The following is a 22,700-nucleotide window of genomic DNA, read 5'->3' on the forward strand; positions in this document are numbered from 1 at the left end:
AATATCAGGTTTTCTCATATTAAAATGTGTGTTTATGAAGATGTTCATCGTTTTGTAAGCGTTGGGAGATATACCCGACATTGTAAAAATAATTTTTATATGGAGAATATTTCAATACTGTCCGATAGACTTGCGTCATACCGTACGAACGAAAATAGATTAGAAGCTGGAGCTAGCAATCGTTTGTGACAGCAATTTTTTTTTATTAACCACTTTGTGAGGTCTACTTATTCAAGTACCGGTAATCTAAATAATCTGGGTATACGGACGGTCAAATAAGGAGCAATGTTAAGGAAACATATATTATGTCCGGGTCAAAATTGATAAGCAATACTAAAAATGATAAATCCAATAATTAAAGGTTAATGGATACTATTTTCTCATAAAGCTTGGAATAACAATCTTCAAGAGATTGACATGCCTGTCAAACTGTCAAGAATTCTGATTTGTTTTGCACCGTTCGCTCTTGAGCAAAACAAAGCTGTCATTATTTAGTAAAAGCTTTATCTGATTATTGATGTGTATGTTACAGGTATCATCAAATCCATCTTAATTATATCATGTCACAAGACTAAAAACTATTAAATATTTGTCTGCCTTCCAAATTTATAGGAAAATGTCTGCAAAAGTAAAATAAGATATTTATATGTAATTATCTAGTATATTATCGTATATTTATAAGACCAAATGTCCAACTAATGCAATAACGTAATGCAATTGGCATGAGTAATGTAATACAAAGGCTACATTTGTCTTTGCTTTTGAATCAAATAAAGTTTCTATTCAAATCATTAAAACTAGTTAACAAATAAAGGCAACAGTAGTAAACCGCTGTTCAATAGTCATAAATCGATTCAGCGAAAACTAGTCCGTGTCACAAACCAAAACTGAGGAAAACACATTAATTATCAGAGGAAAACAGCGGGACAACAATAACACTGAACTGCTACAAAAACAAACACCAACATACATAGAAACGGACTATTTGATAACAACTGCCGTATTCCTGACTTGGTACTGGACATTTTAAGAAAAAAATGGTGGGTTGAACCTGGGTTTATGACTAGCCAAACCTTTCGCTTATATGACAATGTTCCAAATACCGCTAAAATGACAACATTACGTGACAGAAATACATTACAGCTAACACACTGACGTTTTATCGGGTTTCTTTCCAAGTCTTTTATTCTTTTTCGATAAGCGATCAGGAAAAGATTTGAAGAAAGCAATTTTCATTAGTAGAAATATCTTTTGAACTTTTGAAAGGGTTTTGAGTATGCACATGCATATTCATTAGTTAACAACTTGAACAGTAAAAATTCCAAAATATTAGAATAAAAAAACTAACGTCTTTGTGCTGTTCAGTTTTGGTTGGCATATTAATGGTAAATATATACACTGTTGATGCGATATTTCTGAGTTTCTGTTTCTGTTTCCTATTTGCCTAAACGGCCATGTGACCTTTTGCCATCACTTGACTTCCGTCATCGTCTTCCGTCCGTCCGTCCGTCGTCGTAAACCTTTTTAAGAAATCATCTCATCTGACACTACTGGGCCAAATGCTACCAAACTTTACCAGAATTGGTCTTAGATAATGTTTTTAAAAACTTGTATTCTTAGTTTTGATCCATCAACAAACATGGTCGCTTTGGCTAAAAATATGACATAGGGGTAATTTGCAGTTTATATCTAAAAAAAAAAACAAATGGTAAAATGATCAGCAGGTCATAATCTATCTAGTCTAGAATTTTCGTAAAAAAAATATATCAATCCATTTAAATGTCAATTTGTTTGAAAATGTTTTGTTTATATGTTGAAAACTATGACATATCTCGAGAAATTTTAAACAGCAGAAATTACCAGAACAATAAGATCGACAAATAAATCAACTTGGCAGAAATTGTCAGTTGGCCCCTTATAGGAAACTTTTTTTCGGAAACTAATGTAGATAAGAGTCTTTTGATAGTGAAAACATTCAGCAAAAGAAGTTTTATAAATAAGTCAACCTGGGCGAAATTTTCAATTGACCCTAATGGGATTTATTCCCCTTGGAAGACGATTTTGCCCCATGTGTGTGTATTTGTGGAAACTTATAAAAATAGATGAAAATTGTCAAAAATAATCAGCGAAATAAAATATACAAATATGTTAACATTGTCGAAATAACCAATTGACCTAAAGATCTTATTGGAGTTATTGCCCCGAAAAGATGATTTTATCCATTTTTGCAGAAACCGTAATAGTGAAACAGTAAATGTTAAAAATATTCAGCAAAATAAAATATACAAATATATCAACATTGTCAAAATTGTCAATTGAACTTTTATAGGATTTATTGCCCTTGAAAGTTGATTTTTACCCGTTTTTGCAGAAACTGTAATAATGAAACAGTATTAAAAATATTCAACAAAATAAGATCTACAAGTAAGTCAACATAGCCGAAATCATCAAATGACCCTTGTAGGAGTGATTGGACTGGAAAGATCGGTTTTGATTTTTTTTTTGCATTTGTTGCAGAAACGGTAATACATAAAGAATATTTTTAAATAGAAAAATTGTTAAGCACAACAAGGTCTACAAATAAGTGAACATGTTCGAATTTGTCAACTGAACGCTTATAGGAGTTATTGCTTTGGTGATCTTTTTGCAGATTTTTTGAATTGTTTGCAAACACTATGATAGATTTCTAAATAGGCAACAATTTGTAGCAAAAATAGCTAAAAAATGGAAAAATATACGAATAAGATGGACTCAAAACATTTAGAAAGAAATTATGTCTTCAAAAATGTAATGACACACGTATTACAAAAATACTTAATAGTCCCTTGTACAAGTGTGAATTGATTACTAGCCTTGTACCTTGTCATTTTACATTAAGAATTGATTGGTTTGAAGGTTTTTATGCCCCACCTAGTGACAATATATTTTTCGGTCTGTGTCCGGTCGTCCGTCCGTCCATCTGTCCCGTTTCAGGTTAAAGTGTTTGGTCAAGGTAGTTTTGATGAAGTTGAAGTTCAATCAACTTGAAACTTAGTACACATGTTCCCTATGAGATGATCTTCCTAATTTTAATGCCAAATTAGAGTTTTGATCCCAATTTCTCGGTCCATTGAACAGAGAAAATGATAGTGCGAGTGGGGCATCCGTGTACTATGGACATAGTCTTGTTCAAAATGTTTCTCAAATATTTGGTATTATTGTGCACTGTAAGATGTATAATATACATTAGACATTGATTGATTGAAGTTTGTGTAACGTCAAGATTAAAATAGATCACTCACGTTCAGGTAGAGAAGCGGGAATTTTGAATGGATCTTGACGATAAAGGTATGTTGAATAGATCGAAGAAATTTTGCCTTTAAACATATCACCTACATTATTGTACTACCCTCTCAAAAATTGTTACTTGAAAATTTAACGAACAAAGAACTTTCAAATTTAACGACTCAATTTCCACCGTAGCGACTAAGTATTTATATGTGCTGTCCATCATTCAAACTGACACCCTTCTGTAGTATGGGTTTAATGCCAGGATAATCATATTGCTATACCCTAGGAAATCCTTTAATATTATGGAAGAGTGTTCAATATTTTGATTTCTGTTCAAATCATATCGGTTTTTTCTCAAATTAATGTATAGAGTATATCTTGTTTGTAAGTACGCTCGTTGTAATTAAAACCACAAAATCCACAAATATGGTATTTCAAAACAAAAATACTTTCACATATATTCATATTTATTTATGCTTTCTTTGTTTTGGTTTTTTTCTTTGGGGTGGAGAGAATAGTAAGAAGACAGATAGACATATCAGATGTAATGATTATATGCTATGGATGGTGGTGATATGTTGGATAACATTTAGATATTATTCGTGATTCGAGATAAGTGGTATTAGGGTAAACGGCTGTAACGAAATTTTACATTGATTGCAGCTGAGATTTTTTAATCTCTGTTGAATTCTTTTTTATACTTTCTAGAAAAGAGGTGAATAAGAACTAGATGGACATTTTTGTCAGAAAACTAGGCAATTGTTGCACAGGTACTTTTTGGACTGTTCTTGAGCTATAGATATGTGCTCAATTTACATATTTCCTGTTATTTATACTTTCAAATTACGGCATTTATACGTTCACATATTGTCATTTATAAGTTCACATAAAGTCATTTTATGAGTACATATAACGTCGTTTATATGTACACATTACGTCATTTATAAGTTTACATTATAACATGTATACGTTCACTTTGCGTCATTTATACGTACACATTTCGTAATTTATACTTTTTACGTCATTTATTCATTAACATTTCACGATGCCGATATAATTCACAATTTAGAAGATATTCAAAGGTAAAAAAAAACAGGTAAATTAAGAAAAACTCACACCTACCGTAGACGGAGGCAGTTCCTTTATTTAGGGTGGCTGTAATGCGACATGTTATCCTTTCTTTAAAATTATTTGTTTTAAGCTATGTTAATCTTAAATCTTAGTTTAAGAATTAAAGGTTTCATCTTAATAGAAGTTTAAACCAAACGACGATATTAATTTTGAAAATATCGAAAACGTCAAACAACTGCCCTAGACCATTTGTTTTTAGAAGTGAGGATTAATGAAGCAATTATCTAAAACAAACCTTCAGGAAATTAAAAAAAAAGATTAATATCTAACAAACATCTGTTATCCAAGGCAAGATTTCGCAAGCCTAAGGATGGCATAAATATGTTATCGTTCACAACGTTACTCAACAGAACTGCGTGTTATTCATTTTATCACCCAGAGACGTTTACCATTGTTTGCAGGGTCCATGCAAAATGTCAACCACAGCCATATAATGAAATGAGAATTTTGGAAACATTAACAGATTTCCCTCACAATTTAATATGTTTTTGAACATGACAGACTAAAGTTCATGTGTCGCTCCATGGTACTGTTAACAATATAATTACGAACGAACACGCATATTGTTTTCTTATACAATCTCTCAGTGGTTTTCAAAGTAAAAAAAAACATGGGTCAATACTTATCCTCACAAAAAAAGGAATGAGACTTCTCTTGCTTTAGATAAAAGTACTTCTAAAAGATCAAATAATTATTTACAAAAATCTGCATTCTCAGTAAATTTGCTTGATTCAATAGTATATTAAATAGCTATTGACTGTGTACATTTTATATTATTGCTTAAATCAATTTTAGAGTAAGAATTTCGTCGCCTTTTATTGCACTTTATTAAAGTTACGATACTAAATGTATTAAAAATCCCTATTTGATCAACTGGTTTGTTTTGTAATATTTTGTAATTACTGTTATAAAACAGTTCATTTTTGAAGGTTGGTTACTCTAACAGATGCAACGTTGGAATATATATCTAATTTAGTATGGTAATCAGCGTCAATATGGTTCTCAAAAACGTGTGAATTGTCGGAAAAATTGTTGATGTGTTACAATAAAACAGAAAATTATCTTTGTGTGCAAATATGAAATACCTTTTTTATTCATATGGTACATCTAAATGTACTATGCACTATTAAGTTATATGAAATTAAGAAATTAATTATTTAGTGTCATGCTCTATGCTCATTTTATCCTGAGTTAGCATTTGAAGATATCAAAAACGGCAAACATTTGTGTTAACATGTAGCAGTGAGGCTTAATGTAGCAATTTTTGAATACAAACATTCATGAAAGTAAATATATATAAGTGACTATAAATAGCAAAACATTACGTTGGAGAAGCAATGGACAAACTTAACATCTGGCTAAATAATCATCGATAATGGTACAAAGCTTTAAAAAAAACTTTCCCCTCACAAGACAACATCGCTAAAAAAACTTAATTTGGTCAATTTATTATTACTATTCAAGTAGACACTGAGTGGGACATCGCGACGAAAAGAGAAAAACATTCGTTCGAACATTATGGAAAATGATACTGAACACAATAAATGAATTATATAAACGTCTTAAAAAATGTGCAGCAACACCAAATTTCAAGAAAGGTAAAATTGAATACAAGTATCAATGAATATTTAAGGTAACATATATTTATAAAACTGAAATCTAAGAGAAAAGCAAAAACGCATAGAGGAATTGCAGTGGTCTGTAAAAGAGAGACGAAAGATTACAAAAGGACATTGAAACTCATAAGTCGACAATAAACTGACAACGCCATGGCTAAAAATATAAATGACAAACAGACAAATAATAGTATACAAAACACAACATAGAAAACTAAAGACTGAGCAACACGAACCCCAAAAACTGGGGATGATCTAAGTGATCCGGAAGGGTAAGCAGATATTGCTCCACATGTGTCACCCGTCGTGTTGCTCATGCAAGTACAAAACCGGTGATGAGTCTATTTGGTAGGTTACATCCGGAAAAGGGAACGGGGTTGTCGTTACGACGTATTGTACTGTAAACGTACCTTACACATCTGTGTTGGCACGACACGTGTATGTTAAATTTCCAGATACGCCCGAGATAAAATAGTTACGAAACCGAAAATATAAAACAAAAAGTACCTTATAAAAATTAAACAAACAGCCAATTGCACTCTAATGTCAATCAGATGTAGTCAATAAGGAGTTGATAAAGTAATGCGTTAACAAATGGTATGCCACTTTAATCCTCTACACACATCTCTGTTAAATGATCACAGGTTACGTGTGATTTGATTTCAATCATACCAATTAATATAGCAAAATTTCGTTGACCCTCATCACACAATGGTTTTGATTGTAATAGTCCTTACTTGTACAGGAACTTTCGTATAAAAGTTGAGGATTAACTAAAATCGTAGTGTTCCGACTGATGGTGCATCGACGTGGTAGTATACTGGCATTATCCGTCATGCGAATCAACACTTAGTCAAAATGTCAAAATCAGGAATAAGACACAATCAGTAAAATACAGATACCTGTACGACGACCATTCTAGTATATTTTAAGATCTAAGACTGCAAAAACATGAGGATTTTGAGGTGAGACACAGACAAATCGTATCGTTCAACCTATTCGAGATGGTTACCGTAAAACCTTTGTAGTGTCGATCTTCCTCATAACTCTACAGGATCAATCTTTGTGAAAGGAGCACACCCCTGCTAATTAAGTCCTTATAGTTTGAACATGCAAGAAGATAACGTATTAATTCAGATATATAAACGCCATACGACGGGACAGAGGGTGTTATTGCTCAGAAGTGAGAAACTAATAATTGGAAGGTTGAAATCATAGCGTTAGTCATGGATTTTATATCAAGATATGACGTATATCTTATTTTTGGTAGTATCTTTTATTACAAGCTCCCCGGGATATACGAGGCGCAAGTACTCTCGTTTAATAGACACAAAAAGAAGTCAGAATCGTATGATGTTTAACCGAGTTCGGCCAAATGCATCTTATTATCCCATATCAAGAAATTAGATATAGTTTTTCTTATCAATATTTATATATGGAATGTAAATTTTAATTTTAAACCTCTTATCGATGTGGCCTGATATCTTTTTTCCACATGAAGATACACTTCTCGTATTGCACCGAAGCTACTGTGATACGAAACTGTACCAAGTGAACACATTTCTTATTCAGCCTAAATTACGCAACTAGGTTCTTTTTCTCTTTACATCTTTTTTTATCAAGGTTGGCTCTCAATCCCTTTCTTTTGACCTATACTGTTGACCGGATTTTGATTTCTACTTTCCAAGAATCTCACGTCAAACATTTGAAAATTAACATTAAGGACCGACTCAGATTATTATATTGATTTAATCTATAAGAGAAAAACAAACGAACCGATTGACTATTCGTTACGGTTCTTCTCCAAATCCTCATTTTTTTTTATATCTACATTATTTTATAAGTACATGTTTTAATTGCGTGTATTATAAAATGCAGAAAATACTCATGACATCAATATCTTTCTTAAACATGACGTGATGATGGGACTTCCGCTCTTTCACTACAAAAGTAAATCGGATTGTACTGTTTTATTACGTAAAAGTGAAAGTCGTACCGAAATGAAAATTTATCTATGTTCATTCGTTAAATTCATCATTTACACAATTAAACAAAGTTAAAAGTTGTAAGGTAATTTAACAAAAGTATACAACCTGTACTTGCTGTCTTCAAACATGACCAAAAAAAGTGTGGAAAACTGATTTATGCGTAAATGTTTTTGAGTCCGAGGACCATATATAACTCTTCATAAAATAATTTGAACGAAACAAAATTCGAACTTGATTTATAACTTGCCATGGTTAAACTTTATAACAAATATCAAATCAATATGTTCAAGAATGACAAAAATAAGTGTGGGACACTGATTATTTGCATGCATTTTCTAAGTCTGAGTACCATAACTCTGCAAAAAAAATCATTCCAACCGATAAAATTCGAACTTAACTGTAACTTGTCACGGTTTACCAAATATTTACCAATATATACCAAATATCAAATCAATAGCATCAAGCACGAAGAAAAAAAGTGTAGAACAATGATTTGCCTGACTGACAGACGGACTGAGTGCAAACTTAAAGTCCCCTTCGGCTTTGCCTGTAGAAAACTAAAAAAGCGCATGCATAGTTGTCTTGAACTTATTTTATAATGATAAAGTAAGCTAGACGGTAGTTCACATGTTTTGATATCTGTTGTTTGCCCCGAGGTTAACCATGCCGTTATGACACTTATTATGTGTTATTTCCTGGGAAAATACCTGCCAACACACCCGGAATCATTATTTGTGGTAATTATCATAATTGGATACCAGAAATTCTCAGTCAGCTTGATGTGTTACGCCACGCTTTAGTTGACCTTCATTATCACTTACAATACTTCTTATATAATTTACGCAAGTAATCATTTATAGGAAAGGTAAGTACACTTGATCTAAGGTTACAAAGCCAAAATCAGCTTTATACAATTACGGCCCTCTAAGGAGGGGAATATTCAAAATTGTCAATCTTGCTAAGGAATGCCAATTTTGCAAATCTCCCGAGTCAGAAGGCCGTTATTGTATAATGCTGATTGTTATGGTTTTGTAACCTTAGATCAAGTTTGCAAATTTTGGCACTCAATTTGGCCTGTGCAAAAAGACAAAAATGAAAAGCTGGCATGTCAGTAACTGCTAGCAGTCCCTGGTTAATTTATGTATCATTGTCATTTTGCTTAGTTTCTTTTGTTACCTATTCTGAAATCGGACTCGGACTTCTTTTAAACTGAGTTTTACTGTGCGTATTGCTGTGTGTTGGTTTATTCTACATTGGCTAGAGGTATTAGGGGAGGGTTGAGATCTCACAAAACATGTTTAACCCCGCCGCATTTTTGCGCCTGTCCCAAGTCAGGAGCCTCTGGCCTTTGGTAGTCTTGTATGTTTTTTAATTTTAGTTCATTTATATGTTTTGGATTTAAGTATGGCGTCCATTTTCACTGAACTAGTGCACATTTTTATTAAGGGGCCAGCTGAAGCCCGCCTCCGGTTGCGGGATTTTTCGCTGTGTTGAAGACCCATTGGTGGCCTTCAGCTGTGTTCTGCTCTTTGGTCGAGTTGTTGTCTCTTTGACATCTTCCACATTTCCATTCTCAATGTTAAGTATTAATTATGTAAATAACAAATAATGAAAAAAAAACCAAAAAAAAAAACAATAACATCAAATATAAAAAATTTCATTTTTTCACTTGTATTTAAATTAACATTAAATGTCGCTACACAGTTGGGCTAATAGATGTGAACGGCAAGTTTTCTGTTGGTTTATTAGAGATTTCCAACAAAAATGACATACGTACGTAACTCGATGTACGGACCTAATGGGACTGGTTATTGCCAACCATTGGATTTGATTAAATACGTCGCTCAAATTAAAACAAAATATTCCAAGACTTTTAAAATCACACACTCGAATTTTCATCCATATAAAATAATTTTATTATGACAAAAATGATAGAAATCTTGCATTTATATTTATGACGTGGTTTTCAAAATTCCCGCCTTTATGTTCACTGACATAAGTTAAGTATAAACACACGTATCTCATACCTATCATACGTACGATTTGAGTTATCTTTCATGGTTTTGTTTATGACAATTATTTTTTCAATATTCTTTGCAGATGAACGCCCCATTATACTTTTTGTCTGTCATTCTTCATAGTTTATCTATCTTTTTATTATATTTGATGCGGAGGAAATATGTAAAAGGATACTTTTCTGACGATTTCAGAAATATCGAAACCAGAGTTTGTCAGAATCTGTTGAAAACTGAGATAAAACTATCGCTTCCATTTGATTTTTAAACAAAAGTATTAATTATAAAATGTATTGATAAAAAAATCCATATATATGTTGTTTTTTTTTAGAATTAAGGTGTGTTCGGTTAGGATTGGTCTGCATTAATTTGTTTAACGGGAATGCTATCGGAGTCCAAATACAAAACACATTTCTAGTCTATTTTTTTTATATCCCTTGAAGTAAATTAACTTATAGTATTTTATCCATTTTATTGATAAACAATCAAAAGGGGATCACCGAATTCATGTTACTGAATAAATCATTAACGGAAATGTGTAAGTAACATTGATATGATGTAGGGCCATATATATAAGTGTTCGTCGCATATGTATTTTACATATGCATTTTTAGGACGAGAAGATGAATATGAACCAGACTTTGTATTATACCGCAGGAAGACATTTCATTCTACCGGATTTCAACCCCAGACCAACCAATCTTTACTCTTACTCCTAGATATTGCGTGCTTAAAAGAGAAGCAGCCAGTCTTCGATTTGAAACGGCCGAGGATCGAGCCCAAGACTTCCCGCATTCAAACAGTGGTGTAGCTTTCATAGACGCAATGAGGCAACCGCCTCACCAAAGTTTTAAAAAAGAGAGATAAAGAGAAATATATATACCATGTACGTCATAGTATAAAGTATGTTGAGTGACGACGGTACAAAACGTTGACTGCTTTACTCTTTACTTACTCATTCCTCATTATTAACGTCTTGAAAACTTTCTTTCATAAAATGAACAAGGTAGATGCAAATATCTTTTTTAGGTAACAGACAAAGTATACATCGCAAAAAACTGATTCAAACAAGAGGTCATAACTGTGAAACTGATATGATGCTTGATTTTTGTTTTGATAACGAACTTGTTACTTTTGGTGGACAAAGTTTTCAACAGACACTTGGCATTCCTACATTTTATGTAGCACTCTTCTACCTTGGTTAATATAAGCAAGACTTCATAGTTCACACAGTTATTATCATAAATCCATTTTGACAAAAGCTAAACGTTTAAAGTTAAAAGACATAGTGGATATTAAACTCAATATCCTCAAATCTGTCCAAAAGCATTTTAGAGGAGGTCAGACATATAATTCTGTCAAGTATTTTTGTTTTGATCAGGACCTGTCTGTAACTGAATATTAATTGAACCTTTAACCAGCAGTTTCATTGAAATATATTGATTAAATGCGCATTTGTTTGATTTTTCAAAGACAGGATCTTTTTGCCAGTGCGTGACATATCAAGAGTATGATCACCTACACCTATTTTACGATTCATATTTTCAATTACCCGTCCACTCCCTATTGGCATTAACGTCTTTTAACCACGGTGAGGCTTTGACTGCCAAGATTCAAATCATTTGCCTCACCAGAAATAAAATTCAAGATACGCTACTGTTGATTGATTGATAGTTGGTTGCTTTTCTTCCAGTGGCAAATATTTCATGAATTAATTAATGTGTAGAGAGTGTGACATTTCTCTACAAGAGGCATCGGATTTAACGTCCCCATTCTGACCGAACGGGACTGCGTACTTGTACATCCCGCACTACCAAACGGACTCCCCACTTTGACAATGGTTTAACTGCCGACCGGAACAAGACCAATAGTGACCATATTTCTATTCCCCGATCAGCTTTGAGGGGTTACTGTCGAGGCGAGCGCGCGACAAAAGAGACAGTTGTGAATATGGAAGATACATATACATGTACGTGTATTGATCAAAACATTTGCAACAAGAATGCGTGGCCTTAAGACACCGTGCACCTTCACATGATCATATTTCCATGTTCAGTGCACCACTTAATCCGGGTCAAACTCTTATTTGGTATATAATTTTAAACGTTTTATATTTGAACAGAACAAAAGAACGGACGGAGGCACAGACCAGTAGATATAATTTACCTTGCTATCATAAGTTGGTCATAAAAACAAAAATGATCATCCTACTTAACAAAACTTCAATCAAATATTCCGTACATGTCCGTTTTTCATACGTATTTGTATAAGTTAAACTCCTAACATTTTAGAAAAAAAACAATTGAAGAGCATTGACGTTAAATTACGCATACGTTTGTACGAGCTCTTCCTAGAATTCATGCATCATTATAATTAAAGATAAGATATAAAATAATTAACTGATTCGGTAAAGTGTATTTATATTTTTTCTTGAAGATGCGTCCTCATCAATTCCATTTGATAAAATTTTAGGGAAAGGTGACAAAGTACTATCAGAAAGATGCATCAGTGATCTGAATGTTTACCTTTGACAAAAGTATCTTGAAATAAATTATAGATATGTTAAAAAGAAGAAGAAGAAGCAAGTCGTATACACCTTTTACATTTCGGCGTGTTTGAAACTCTTGTTTTAATCTTATAACTTTTAAATCAAAAATGAGAATATGATCACGCTTCAGATTCCATCATTTGTATTTTTTTTAAACTTAATTTTGATTTAGTAGCTTTAAGAATTCATCGTTTAATAGATAAATATAAGGGTCAATTGAAATGCCGAAGTAATGATAGGTGCATTTGATCACCGGTAACTGAATAAATTATTCCCTTTAAAGGTTGTTGTCAAATAAATTATCCCAAATATAATAACAAAATATGTACAGAATTAAAATAGTAGTTTGTGCTAATGTTTAAATAGCATCTATTGCAAAAAAGTATGTGTATTCAACGAGCCAACAGTTTATGCAGTCTATGCTCCCCTCCGTCATCCTTCAATGCAATAGGCCGAGATACGATCAGATAGGTTGGTTATGTCGAGTAATATCATTTTATTGGAAATCTCTAGTATACTGTGAGTAATAACCCCGTTCACCGGACACTACAATTTGTCAAAGTGATTCATCAGCCCTGCCAATTTTGACGAAAATATCCGAATTATTTCATACCACGTGATTTTTTATTAGTCAATAGATTTATTGAATTATACTGTGAGGTATAATAATACTCAACATCTATCGTAAACATGACTATACGGGGGTTACTCCTCTCTTCGACTACAACAGTAGCTCGGATTTTGCTGTGTTCTATAGTTTTTAAGCAAATGTCGTACAGGAATGAAAATATTCGCATGTCCATTCGTTAAATTCATCATTTATACAATTAAACAAAGTTAAAAGTTGTATGGTAATTTAATAATAGTAAACAATCTGTACATGCTGTATGAACCTTAAATATTGAACTTTCCTGTAAAGGAAATTGAGAAAATTTGCCGTTTTATTAGTCTTCAGTCAAAACAAAAAACACTAACGTTGTGATTATGTAAAAAAACGCATGCAAAGTTGCCTTGAACTTATTTTATATTGAAGTTGTAAGCATGACGGCAATTCACATGTTTTATGTCTGTTGTTTGTCGAGAAGCTAAGCATGTCGTTATGAAATATAAGTACACTTGTTAGGTGTTAATTAATGGGTAATTTACATTACAACCGACCAGGAATTATTATCCATTTTAATAATCATAATTGGATACAAAAAATTCTCAGTCAGCGTGATGTGTTACCCCACGCTATGGTTGACCTACATTTTATTATTATTGCTTATTACAAAGTTTACGTAAGTAATCGTTCACAAGACAAATAAGTACACTTGATCTAAGGTCGCAAAGCCAAGTTCGATGACGATTTTTCTCATTGGTTAAGACTTTAAGCAATTTTTTAAACAACCAATGAAAACACGGTCATCTCGTAATACATATTACCAAAAATATCGAATATCGATTATATCGATTGAATTATAAATTCAAAATATAATTTTTGGATTATATGAAACTTGAATATAAAGTAAACTACGATTACAGATTGGGAATCATCGATCCTGTTTCAGTTTAAAGTTGAAATTGAAAATGCATTTGCAGTTTTTTTTTTTTCGAACATTTACAAAATTAGAATTAGAAAACATAATTTCCTAATTTTTACCTGATTATGAGAAATTTTTGAAGGAGAGGCGAAAGATACCAAGGGAACGTTCACACTTATAAATCGAAAATAAACTGACATCGTCATGGCAGAAAATATTTATATACTAAACAAAAAAGATGTCAAACTAAGACAAACGGTCAGAAATCCATTTAAATTATTATTTTCTTTTCAAGTTTCATCCCAAACATCTTGTATGTCGTTATATCATGTTGATAGGACCTGGTAACAATAGATACATATATAGGTCCCAGATAGATGCTCGCAAAACGTTCACAAAAAATGAAGAAACAAAGACCCAAAATCGATAAGTGCTCTGCCCTCCACTTGCGCCCTGTCACTTTCAAGTTCTTGCTGAAGCACTGCCATTTTATATTCTCAACGGAACAGAGGATACAAAGGTTTTGTAACAATTCAATCTTCTATTGTCTCCTTACTTTGTAAATTTGAATTAAAAAAAACACGAACATGTGTTACAGCTTGCTACACAAAAAAAGAACAACTGAAGACACACTTATTAGTTACAAAACGGACTGTTTGGTATTCGTTTTAATGATTCTTAATTAGTCCTTTTTTTCGAGTCTCCGATGAAAGTCAGGAAGCGAGACAATGCAATGCCACAGCACAACTGTTGTTATAATTGTTTCTAACATCGATTAATTTCTCAAACCTCCATTGAATAGTATGAAACTTTTGCAGACGCTTTGTTGAAGTCAAATGTTGATTTTTATTCTCATATTCTGTATTTCGCTAAAGAATGGAATAACTTTAAAGTTTGTACTGCTGTTGTGTTCCTCATGTAGGTACAAACTTGATAATAAGTCTTAATCGATGATGTCACATACAAAGAAAATTGAAACATATCCGTCGTCATGTGTTAATCAGATATTTCATAACGATGAACCAACTTGTGATGGGTCCATATCAACTGATAAATAGACAATCAACTACATTGATACACTAATATCAGCAATTGCAGGAATAACACAGGTTTCCATGGAATGTCTTCATATTAAATCATGGTCTTATAATTTCTTTCCAAGTATCAGATCATTAGTTTAAATGTGTCAACATTTGTCAACGGTCAGTTATTCATACATTTACAAGAACTTGCAGGTAACCTTTTTCACAACACAAGAACTTGAAGAAAAAGTAAAACAAAAAATAAAAACATTTTATAGAAAAGAAAGAATGAGTCGTTAGTTCATCAGTAGTGTATGCCTAATGTAAAATAAAGTAAATATGCAATTTATGACACACATTCTGCAAGAAAAAAGAACTTTCAAAAATGGCTTTTAATTTCGAAAGCATGTATGTAACAACTACCTAATAAAGTGCTTGGATGATACAAAAAGTACAGATACTGAGCTTTCGAATGATATATAATATAGCCGTGTGTAAGGTGGTTGCATTAAAGTCGTTTACCAAGAGGCTTTTGTAAAATGTCAATAGCCTAAAAATAGTGTGTTAAACATGTGTAATGTATTAACAACATTCATTTACTTATTGACATTTTTATTATATTCAATTCGAGGCTTACTGCAGAAATAAATCGATGTAGTATGATTATAGTACCCTATTCCCGATTATGACATATTAACTGGATAATGGATTTGTATGACGGGTGATTCATGCATAGCAGGCTTACTCTATCAATGCACCTGATTTCGTTCAGTAAACTCATGTCGCCTTAAGATAGAAGTTTACCAATATTCCATTCTCGTGAATATTAAATCTGTATTATTTGCCTAATTCTCTTTTTTAAGACCGAACGAAATAATATAAAACTATACAAGTCAAAAGCGTAAAATTATATTCATTGACAGATTACATTTTCCTGAGTTTTTGATGTATTGATTAAAAATGAAAGACGGAAAAAATCATTTGTTTAACACTTAATTGTATTACAATGGTATCCAATGTTTAGAATTCTTTTGGTGTGTTTTTTCTTAATTCTTATTTATCAACCATTTGGACGATTCCAATAGTTTTAAGTTTGATAATGATAATCATGACCGGCACGGCGATTTCAAAAGAAAGGTGAAGGTTGAATATAAAAGAAGTGTTCGGATTGATGTTTGATTAATTTGCACTGATTAACGCTGTGGATGCCATCAGTGGAACAGGAGCTGTTTATCCATTCAGAGCACATGAGTTCACTCTCGTTTTTTATGGAGTGAGTATTACTTAATCTTTTGTTTTCTGCGCAGTGTTTTGTGTATTGTTGTATACCTTTTGGTATAGAACTACTAATTCGGGCCCAGTCAGATAAAACATACAAGAAGAGGTACATGCTTTAAACATAAAAGTGCCTACGCATAGCTGTAACTTTGTAAATAAGTAAAATATGTTGGTAATTTTGGTATTAAACGAAACTTAAATGATTAACAATCACTGTAGAACCCATGTTGAAAGTTTCTTTTGAATATTAAAAAAAAAATTAAGTTAAAAAACTGGATATAGTTGCCCTGTTCTCAAATCAGAAATTCCTGTTTTGCACTACCAAACTTTCTGGAACTGGTGCGGTCTAATATGCAATTAATGGTATGTTGCATCTTTTGGCAAAAACCAGTATTAGGTATAGCTTAGACATGAAATGAAAGTAATTTTATTCAAATTTAAGACTTGAAATTGCTATCTTTAACATAGCAACCAGTGGGATTATTAATTAGTGGTGTTTCGTAAGTTTTTTTTTTAAATTTTGGCCATGATGTTGTTTGTTTTGGTTGAACTTGAAGTTTTTGATTGTACCCATTGGTATCTTTTTCATCTTTTCAAAGTCTTATAGAAATGAACAAATTGTAAAAATCTGTTCGGAAGGGCTTTGCTAATCAGATTAGCACGAAGCACAATAAAAATATTACACTAAGACAAAACACAAATTCTGATCTCTAAGTACTCATTGTTCCTGAAAGTTAGGTCAAAGCCAATTTCAACTTATTAGTCTGTAGTTTTCTATGTTGTGTTTTATGTACTGTTGTTTGTCTGGGTTTTTTTTTTCTTTTGATATTGCGTTGTCAGATTATTTTCGACTTATGAGCTTGAATGTCACTTTGGTATCTTTCGCCTCTCTTTTATTAATTTACCATGCTTTTCAGACTAACACATTAATCAGTACACATCCAACTGATTTAGTGTACAAACGTCCTCTAAAGACTGAGAAAGGCATCATCTTGTGCAATGCATAAAACATTTTTTCAAAGACAGTCGCATATAATTCCATTATATTAACAACAATGTGTGAGCAAAACAAACAGACATAGTAGGTAAAAATGTCAACAATAAACAAATAAGATTATTGACCATATCTTTTATCAAGGTGTATGTATTCATTATATTGAAACTATAATTTCCTCTCTCACTTTTCTAGGAACAAATCGATATGATACAAAACAGTACAAATTAAGAAAATAAAATTAACTAGAAGGCAATAATAAGGCCAACAGAAATATCAAGGACATACCACAATAATAAACATGTTCTTTGTATGAAATGGAAATTAACGATAAATACAATATGATGAAAAACTGTTATTTCCAATGTGAAGTGCTTCATAATTACCTTATTCTTATATTTTGTAGAAAAACAAATTCCAAAAACATTTGTTTTTCACTAGCTTATTTAACGATTCTATCCATTTTTGTAACTGCTAGGATTTTTTCTTTTCAGCAAGATTTCCCCTGAAAATCTGTTCTAATTTACTACGAAAATAATCAATTTAGAGTGTCTTTTATAGTTCTCAACAATTAAAGATATGAGTTTAAAAATATTTCTGACTAGGTTATTCCAAAAAATATTTTTAGGATTTTACAATTTAGAAATTTTATCTCTGTGCTGTGTACCATTCAAGTACGGTACAGTTGAATGGCGAATCTCAAATTTTACAAAAAGGACAGAAGACACCAGGGTCAAACATAACCAACAAAATAATGATCAACATAACAATACACAGAAAAAAAACAACATTTCGAAGTAGCCTTTTAAAGAAAGTGGAGAATAACAAAAACAATTTGGCAAGAACATTGGTGTTCTAGAAGGGTACGTAGCTTTTAACTAAGAACAAACCGCTATGGTATCAAATTTAAAAAAGATAATTAGGCCATATGCCGAATATGGTATTTTGGTAAAGGTGAAATGAAACTGGATTTTATAATGTTATACATAATAGGTTGATCACTATGAAGTCTATGGTGACACATATATTCCAAAATCAACCAAATTATGAATATGTGTAATTATCTAAAAGATATTACAATTAAAACTATAGGATTATATTGTCAACGTCTTGGAACAAAATGTATTTATTTCCTTATCATGTAATTCTTTTTCAACTGGTGTTCTCCTTAACTGCAGAAGATAAACTGCCAGTTAAAAGGGTTTTTTAATCATCATTTGATAGCGGTTTTCTAATCTTGGACCCATTTCAATTTTACTTCTAGTTAACAATAACTAACTATTGTCGTACTGTAAACGGAAAAATCCACTAGAATATGTCTGTGTTTGAATAAAGATCGGAATATCATTCATAATTAGTTTCAGTTTCAATAATAGAATAGACTTATATAGAAATTACTGACACATAATACAATTATGTCTGCAACCGATTTCTAAAAACATCATGATTGCTAAAAAATGTATTTCACGAGCATCATAAAAAGAATTCATTTGATAAGAACAAGCCAAAAGCAATATCGAAGTGAAAGTACGATACTAGCTTTCATTGAACAAATCAATAGCCCTAACTAAAGTACAACAAATGTCAGACCAGTATTAATATAAAATATATTTGTATTCATTCATTCTGATCGATTTTATAATTATTTTTTAATTCTTTCGTTCTGATCGAATTTATAGTTATAATATATAAATAGTTGAATTTGTTATTATCGTTTATATATAATTAAAATAGAAAATCATGGTTTAGTTTTCTTGAAGACTACAGTGTGCACATATTGCACGTAAGACTAACTCGTAGATACAAAAATCTTAAAATAAGATAACACCTTAACATGTATCTTCCATTTGATTTTCTGTGATGCGTTCAGTGACGTTATAATTGACCTAATCCCCGACCTCATGGTTCATTGTCAACATATGTATAATGACAGCTCTTTGTAGTTTGTTTGTCATATTATCATACGTCTAGTGGCATTTTTCTAGAACGCTTAAAGTACATATGTGGTTACAGTTCACAATACTTTTATTGTCTTATGTCTAGTGACATTTCTCTAGAAAGTTTAAAGTAAATTTTTGATTACAACTCAAAGAATTGGTTTGTCTCATGTCTGGTGACATTTCTCTAGAAATTTTAAGGTAAATGTTTGATTTTAAATCACAATATTTTGTTTTCCTCGTATCTGTTAACATTTCTCTAAAAGTTTAAGGTATATGTTTGGTTACAGTTCAAAACATTTTGATCGCATCATGTCTAGTGACATTTTCTAGAACGTTTAAGGTATATATTTGGTTACAGCTCATACTATTTGGTTTGTCTCATGTCTGGTGACATTTCTCTAGAAATGTTAAGGTAAATGTTTGGTTTTAGATCACAGTATTTTGTTTGCTTCGTGTCTGTTGACATTTCTCTAAAAAGTTTAAAGTAAATGTTTGGTTACAGCTCTCAATATTTTGATTGTCTTATGTCTAGTGACATTACTCTAGAAAGTGTTAAGCATATGTTTGGTTACAGCTCACAATATTTGGTTTGTCTCATGTCTAGTGACATTACTCTAGAAAGTAAAAAGCAATATGTTTGGTTACATCTCACAATATTTGGTTTGTCTCATGTCTGGTGACATTTCTCTAGAAATTTTAAGGTACATATGTGGTTACAGTTCACAGTATTTTGATTGTCTTATGGCTAGTGACATTGCTCTAGAAACTTTAAGGTAAATGTTTGGTTTTAGATCACAATATTTTGTCTGCCTCGTGTCAGTTGACATTTCTCTAAAAAGTTTAAGTTAAATGTTTGGTTACAGCTCTCAATATTTTGATTGTCTTATGTCTAGTGACATTACTCTAGAAAGTGTAAAGCATATGTTTGGTTACAGCTCACAATATTTGGTTTGTCTCATGTCTGGTGATATTTCTCTAGAAATTTTAAGGTAAATGTTTGGTTTTAGATCACAATATTTTGTTTGCCTCGTGTCTGTTGACATTTCTCTAAAAAGTTTAAGGTAAATGTTTGGTTATAGCTCTCAATATTTTGATTGTCTTATGTCTAGTGACATTACTCTAGAAAGTGTAAAGCATATGTTTGGTTACAGCTCACAATATTTGATTTGTCTCATGTCTGGTAACATTAGAAATTTTAAGGTAAATGTTTGGTTTTAGATCACAATATTTTGTTTTCCTCGTGTCTGTTGACATTTCTCTAAAAGTTTAAGGTATATATTTGTTTACAGCTCACAATATTTTGTTTGTCTCATGGGGCAGTAAAATTTTATTTATCTGATTATAAAGTTCTAATGAATATTACCTGTACAATAGAAAAGAAAGCATACGGGGTATTCATCCATTACCACAAATCTGTACATGTACAGCAAAAAAAAAAGCACAAACAGAAAATTAACAGCGTTTATATTGCTGTTCTTCAACTTAAAGTCACAATGAGGCTTTCAACACGGAGCAAACAAAAACTCACACCTCACTGCAAGTTTAGGATGGCCGTAAGACCAGACAATATAAGTAGGTATAAATGATTTATGATTGCGATTGCGATGGCGATGAACAAAAAATCTAAAAGTTTGGAAATAATGTTGCATTGGTGGTAGTAACCGTTTTATTTATCTGCATGTTTTCATTTAAAAGATGTAAAAAATTTCCGTTCGTAATAAAATCTTTGTTATGAAGCGTGTGCATATCTTTATGAGTGGTTTGCTTGTTTGCGTTCTCAAAAATCACGCAAAAAATACAGCAGGATGGATGTGTTCTAGTATTTAATTTCTATTGAAATTCAAAGTGTTCCACTAGTAAATATTTTCTATTGTAATGAAAGGCAATTTATCAAGTATACACTTAACTGTATCCTCGTTTTATGATCTCTTATGTTTCTATCTCAGATATATATCGTTAAAACTATCACCAGCACATAACAAAATATTAAACAAACGTATGCTCGATCAAAGACAATGACATTTTCGTCCAATCAGAGAACAGATCGGCGACAACATCCACACTTTTACCTTAGTTAAGCATTAATGAGATAAAAAAAGTAACGAAATCGACGATATCATCGGCTGCGTTGCAAAAGAGTATTCACCCCCTTTTTCCAATTTTCCACACACTTACCTACACAAAATGAATGGTTGGTGCCTAAAATGGATAATAACTTTATTCAAGGTTAGATGTTATTTATCTTTAATGGGATTTTGAGTATAAATCTTATGAAAGATAACTATGATTGCTTCCTTTGTACTATTTCCATTAGCAATTATCTAATGAGAAAATACCAAAACCACAAAGACATCAAACAAAGTAAAATTGATGTGGATTTACAAATATTTCAGTTGATCGGGTAGGCTTCTGAGATGTAAACATAATATCCGTTCTTCAGTTATATTATCCATATCAAATGTTAACATTCGAAGTTCATCCCCCTCTTGTGTACAAATATAATGATGATTGTTTCTTAATTTAAAGCGATTGATGGATAATAATTACAATATTATCATAAAAATATCAAATATTCACATCTAGTATAGTTAATATAGTATTAGTATGCTTTCCTCCTACAACCCAAACAAACAACCAGAGGTTTAACATTCACTTGTATGAGTCAGCAAGTAACTCATGTATTTGACAGTTTATTGGGCAATGCATAAATGCAAAAACAATCAAGATGGCGAATTGCGAAATTTGTACTAATTAAGAATAAAAATTGTTCTCATATAAAAGTAAACAATATATACATTGTATATATATACTAAATCCCTAACGGGATGGATTGTACTTGATTTTCATATGATGAAGACATAATCTTTCAATCAGTTTAATTGAGGTCTGGAGCTGGCATGTCAGTAACTGCTAGTAGTCCTTTGTTCATTTATGTATCATTGTCATTTTGCTTAGTTTCTTTTGTTACCTATTCTGAAATCGGACTCGGACTTCTTTTAAACTGAGTTTTACTGTGTTTATTGCTATGTGTTTCTTTATTGTACACTGGCTAGAGGTATAAGGGGAGGGTTGAGATCTCACAAAACATATTTAACTCCGCCACATTTTTTCGCCTGTCCCAAGTCAGGAGCCTCTGGCCTTTGTTAGTCTTGTATGTTTTTTAATTTTAATTCATTTATATGTTTTGGAGTTTAGTGTGACATCCATTTTCACTGAACTAGTACACAATTTTATTTAGGGGCCAGCTGAGGACCACCTCCGGGTGCGGGATTTTCTCGCTGCGTTGAAGACCCATTGGTGGCCTGCGGCTGTTGTCTGCTTTTTGGTCGGGTTGTTGTTTCTTTGACATATTCCCCATTTCCATTATTAATCTTA

The sequence above is a fragment of the Mytilus californianus genome, unplaced genomic scaffold, assembly GCF_021869535.1.
Source record: "Mytilus californianus isolate M0D057914Y unplaced genomic scaffold, xbMytCali1.0.p SCAF_4, whole genome shotgun sequence".
NCBI classification, from domain to species: domain Eukaryota; kingdom Metazoa; phylum Mollusca; class Bivalvia; order Mytilida; family Mytilidae; genus Mytilus; species Mytilus californianus.